At 30.4% G+C, this 6007-nt stretch overlaps 1 protein-coding gene across 1 annotated transcript in view; it reads right to left on the reverse strand.

Moving 5' to 3' along the window:
* Orco (odorant receptor co-receptor) overlaps positions 1 to 6007 on the reverse strand; it is a 71488-nt gene that overhangs the window by 64482 nt on the left and 999 nt on the right. The window lies entirely within an intron of this gene.

The raw sequence follows: 6007 nt of genomic DNA on the forward strand, positions 1-6007 counted from the left end.
GTATCTTTTTAGCCCTGATGAAGCCCTGCAAAGTGGGGCGAAACGTTGGAAAATAAATAGTTGTAAACTATTTTTATTTCTCCTTTGACCGCAACCCTGACCAAATCCCTATATATCAATTTTTACGGTCAACTATACATACATATATATAATTTAAAGATACTTCATTCCATGAAGTTAGAATTAATTAGAATTTTCAAAGAGAAGAGACCTTGTTGAACTTTCTTTAGATCTGGGCTTTCAAACTTTATAAGTTTTGGTTCAATACCATCTCTGCCATCTTTTCCAGCTCTCATCTGCTCTACAGCTTCTGTGACATCCTTCTCCCTGATAACAACTTCATATTTTTCCGTTCCAGTTCCTTGCCTATTTTCCTCTCTCACTTCAACGCCACCAGAGACATTTCGAGTCTATGAAATCGTCAACTTCCCAATATTTCTTCCACTCTAATTATTAACTGTCGTATTTTATCCCTCATATTTCTACTGGGTCCACACTTCCCTTTCATTGTTTTTATCCTTTTCTAGAACATTTTTTTTTTTTACAATCTTTTTGCAGACTTTACCTAAGTCAGCTCTTATCCTTTCCCCGCTCTAACAATTGTTTTAGCTCCAGTTCGTCTTCGAACGCAGAGCATCCAATTGGCTGAATATTTGACTTTATAACATTCTTTTCGTGCTCCCTTCTTTCTGACTATCGTAGCTTTCACTCGGCCACTACACCATTTAGTCTTTTTTTCCTTTGGAGGTGACAGATTTTATCCTGCATACTGATCTACACAATGGTATCTTCCCGTACTGACATTGAAGTCATACATTAAGATTATTATATTTGTATTATCTGCTGATTTCTTGCATGAATCTAGCATGAAAACTGTTCTTTGTTTAGAACATCAGCATCCTGTTGGGGATGCTTGTATGAGAGCAACCTCTTATTTGCAGATCCATATTTGCCGAAATAATTCTTGAAATGATAGATTCCTGATGTTCAACTTTAATTCCGAATATGTATATTATAAACGTATAAATTTCATCTTCTTCGCCATTTATAATCGTGATATTCCAAGTTTCAAGTCCAATATCTTTTGTTAGCCGCGTCCTAACCGCTGTCGGCAATGAAATCCGAAGCAACTTTGACCGCTGTGAAACAATAATTGATCATTAATAATCAAGCGTAGAAGGATATAATTATTTCTCCCTTCTATAGGGAATTAGTCCAGTAGACGAGGTCTCGTGTCCTCAGAACAACTGGCTTCCTGAATATTTATGACCTCAGAGGAGGAAGGGGGGTAACGAGGCTATACTGTCCTCTACTGGGTTTTCTCCAATCTCGAGAAATGGCTGATTGCAGACACCCAGGCTGCAGCGCAGACACCCATCTAAATATTGTATAGAGATGGCTACTGAAGTTTTGATATCTCTAAGAAATATTGGGGCACCAAATTTTTATAGAATTACAATAAGAAATTCCTTCACTATCCTCTTATCCCATTCATTTTTCTATACTAATTAGGAATGGCCTTACCCGGCATTAATGAGATGAGTGTTTCGTGTCCAAACGCGCGCTTGACACTATCACATGGGACTTATAATGGGGTGACAGAGCTGCATCATTAGATTATCATGGCCTGGCTGATATAAACATCAAATTTGATATAAAGGAACCTTATCTTATTATTAATATGACAGTACGGTCCTGCAAGAACCCGTGCTTCCTTTACCACAGCCAACCAATCTACACGGCTTTCTCTGTCCATCTTTCAACGTTTAAGAGCTTTAAATCCTCCTCCACATCATCCAGCCATCTGATCCGGGAACGTCCTCTTTTCCATTTCCCATCTAGTTTGTCATGAACAATCTTTCTGGGTATCCTTTCATCGGAAATCTTCTCAACGTGGTCTAACCATCTTATTCTTGCTCTTTTGACTAAAGCCACTGGGTTCCCCGAACAGATCTATCAGCTCCTCATTCTCCTCCAAAGTCCATTCTCCGAGACTCCTCCACATATCCTTTTCAATACCTTTCTCTCCCATGAGTTGAGCATCTGTTCCGCTTTTCTTTTCAAGATCCTTGTTTCTCCCCCATAGATCACTACTGGCCTTACGATGGTTATCTAAATGACCACTTTCATTCTTTTAGAGAGAGCTCTAAACTTCATTATTTTTTGTAGTGAGGAATAAATATTTTCTGCTGCTATCCTAGCCTCTTTTTTTGCTTTCTTCTTTGTTGTTATTTGTAACTAGGCTTCCAAGGTACTTTAACTGGTTTACCGAACTGAAACAATGGTCTCTGAACGTTACTTTGCTATTCTCTTCCTTATCCTTTGTTGGACTTTTCATGTACACTATCTTGTCTTTATTGAACACAAAGCCTAATTCAAATGCTGCTTCTTCGAATTCCTGGAATGTTCCTTTTAGTGCTGCTTGGGTTCTTGCGGCAATGGCTACATCATCTGCATATGCTCTCCTCCTGGATTAGTTCTACTTGAACGAATAGCTATTTCCAATGCTATATTAAAAAGAAAAGGGATCGCCCTGTCTCAAGACATTCTCCACTGAAAATTCCTGGGACAGGGAATTTCCAAGCTTCATTCGGAATTTTCAAGTTCACTTTCATGCTAGTACACCTTATGGTATACTAATAAATATTATCCTAGAAGCCTTCTGAAATTTTTTCATTTTTAATAGAACAAATTGATAGTCAATATTTCTCTCAAAATTAATTATTCTAGTTATTATCACTACATTCTTGTATCATCTTCATTAGTATCTTTATTATTTTTATTTATTTTTTATGTTTTTTTCTTATTTTTAATTGTTTATTTTTCTTGATAATTTCTTTTATTATAAAATATATTTCATATTTTACCTCTTTTATTTTCATTAAAGCTGAAATAGACGAATTTAAAACTTTGAAATTTCAACATTAAATGAAAGCATGCACAATAAGCTTTAAAAATGAGCCACAACTCGTCCCTTTTTGTGATCCAAAACACGGTGAAATTACAGTCATTTCCACAATTTTGAAAAATTGCACATACACACTTTTCGCGGAACTTACAACTCAAAATGAGTATTTTTAACGAAAACTCGAATTCGAAATTTCACACGATTAAAAAACTTCTTCTTTACTATGTATACCATATATAGGAAATTGAAAGTATGCAACCCACGTAAAAACTATTTAAAAACATATTTTGTAAGGTATTTACAAAAATCATGAAGATCTCACATCTTGATGTGATAGAGGTGTGAGGCCTTTTGGTGATTTCATATAGCATGACCATATTCTTTAAAAAAAATAATAATGAAATTTTAAGTGCTGGAAGCCCAAGCCTTAAGAAAAAGTTTAAAAATTCCATAAAGTTGGAATAATTTTTTGTTTGTTATTTTTAATTAATTAAAATAATTAATACTTTTCACAGAGTAGATTATAATTACAGGTAACTCAAAAGAAATTAGTGTATTTTTCTTTTACTCTGGTTTACGGACTAGGGTACCACTTCCACATATCATGAGAAAATCCCATGTTTCTAAAATAATAAAATATAAATTTCAAACGTAATTATTAGAAACTGTTAAATAAATAAAAGGCGTTATATTTTATAACGTTTTCATTTAACAGCTACTCAAGAATAGTATTTAAGATTTTAAATTAATATTTTAAAGAATAATTCTTTTAATTCAATTTAAAATAATAGTTAATTTTGTTTTATATATTATTTGTTATGCACTGAATTATCTTTAACGTTTAACACTAATGCTAACTTATTGATTTTAAAGTTGGCATAGATATTTCAGTACTTTACACAAAACAAGTTTTAAAATGTAATATTTTATATTTTTTAAAATAATATTAAGACTTAAGTCTCAGTTTTTAAAATTGAATATGAAAAATTAAAAATAAGAACATAAAAACTGCAAACGCTCGGAAAGAGAAATACATTAATTATCAAAATGCCTCCAAGCAGTATGTTCGAGTATTTGGATGGCAAGAAGTGCTACACCGCCCCTTGATGTGAGATGTACTACATTTTTTTCTGTGTATATGTGATATTGTGATCTGTTCTGGTGGAACGTAAACTGGTGTGTTGTGAGCCGATAGTTTTTAAAAGAGACTCAAATATTTGTGTTTGAAATCTTCCACAAATATTATTGTTACTTACATATATATATATTAATTAAGGTGGGTAAAATACTAACCACCTTTTTCAGATTCATAATTTTTTTTTCAGGTTCATTTTCTGAGGACTTATATTTACTAATATTGAACTAGGCAGTATTATATTCAATTGTGTTTATATAAGTACTCGTTCAAAATAATTTGAGTCATATACTGTTGAAATAAATATTATAAAAATTCAATTTAACAATATATTTCTAAAATATTCGGTTTTAAGTATATCTGCATATATGTATCTATATGTATATATTTAGTCTCTTTTGGTAAAAATATGTTACCTTAAAAAAAATATAAGTTATACTAAATCGATTATATTCATATGTTTGTGTTTAATTATCCCAAAGTAGATCATAATATACCAATATGAAGTAAATTAGAAATTGATATAACACATAATTAAAGATCAACTATAATTTTTTTTCATATTAAAATCTATTTGCAGTAAATTAAAATTGATTGATTCTAACAATTACCTTCTGTCATTTTAAACAGAACAATTTCCATCGTAACCAATACCAATTATCAGCGACAGAATGTGTTTTAAATTTTCAATTTGACAAATTGACGACAGTAATAAATAAATTTTGTCAACATTTTTACTTTGATATGGTTGAGAATGCTTTATTTATTTGAGATTAGGCTTAATCTAACTATTTAATGTGCTTTCTGTTCCTTCCCCTCAAATTTTTTTTTATATTGTTTTTCTATCGCTTTCGTGGTCTTTCAAAGATGAAACTGCTTGGATAGAGTTTTTTTAAAGCCAAGAGAAACCAAAGTTTTGAGAAAAAGTTTACCTTGTTCTATTGTATACAATAGTTGAGCCATGTATTTCATTTGAATATACATTTTCGAAAAATTAGTAATTTTCTTGTTTTTCTGTTAATAAATAATATTGATTCTTGTTGAAATTAAATTATTGATTAAATAAATCAATTTATGAATATATTATTGAAATCATAACTTACTGAATAAAAAATGAAAGGGTACTTCTAATGGACTAAGTTTGTTAAAAGTATTCTTACTAATAAATCAAAAGAAGGTTTCAAAAAACTATCGAAGCACTTTAAAAAAATGTGTGTTACATCTAAACATATAAAAAACGTAAACGATACTCCTATACACCCACAAGCCAAGCCTGTAAAATAATTAGGAATCACGTTAGACAATAGATTGTTATTTAACTATAATATTAATTTAAAATTGGGAAACCCAAGGAAAACAATCTATAGAATGTCCCCACATTTTAATAGAAAATCAAAGCAATTCTCAAAAAATATATTGAAACTACAAATCCAGTATAAAGGCCTACTCTAACAAATGCCTGTTCTACATGGAGCTTCCCAAATTTAACCAACTTATATAAAAAAAAATACAAATATCTAAGTATTATAAACAACTAATCATTTTACACAAGAATAACTAAGATGCATTAAGAATTCAATATAGACATCGTAAAAGACTCATGCAGTAAATGACTCATGATTTCTTTCAATCTTAAACTCATTAAACCCTCTAATGACTAAAATAGGAAATTATATAAAAACAATGACCCGTAAATATAAAAATAATAAAACTAATCATGTATTACTGTAAAAATCGTCAGTAACGTTTTATATTTTTTTATTTCCAAACCGTTTTGGTTTTTTTTCTTTCAATTAATTTTATATAAAAATATAAAACATAGTTTATACATAATAACTAGGAAAGAAAAATTAATTATACAAGGATATGACCTGAAGAAATGTAATAATTATTGTACATACAAATATTTATGAAAGAAAAACTTTTATAAATTTGTATATAAATTTATATATAAAAAAAGTTTC

This window comes from Halyomorpha halys, unplaced genomic scaffold, assembly GCF_000696795.3.
Source record: "Halyomorpha halys isolate HHAL.00 unplaced genomic scaffold, Hhal_1.1 Scaffold447.1, whole genome shotgun sequence".
In the NCBI taxonomy this organism is placed as follows: domain Eukaryota; kingdom Metazoa; phylum Arthropoda; class Insecta; order Hemiptera; family Pentatomidae; genus Halyomorpha; species Halyomorpha halys.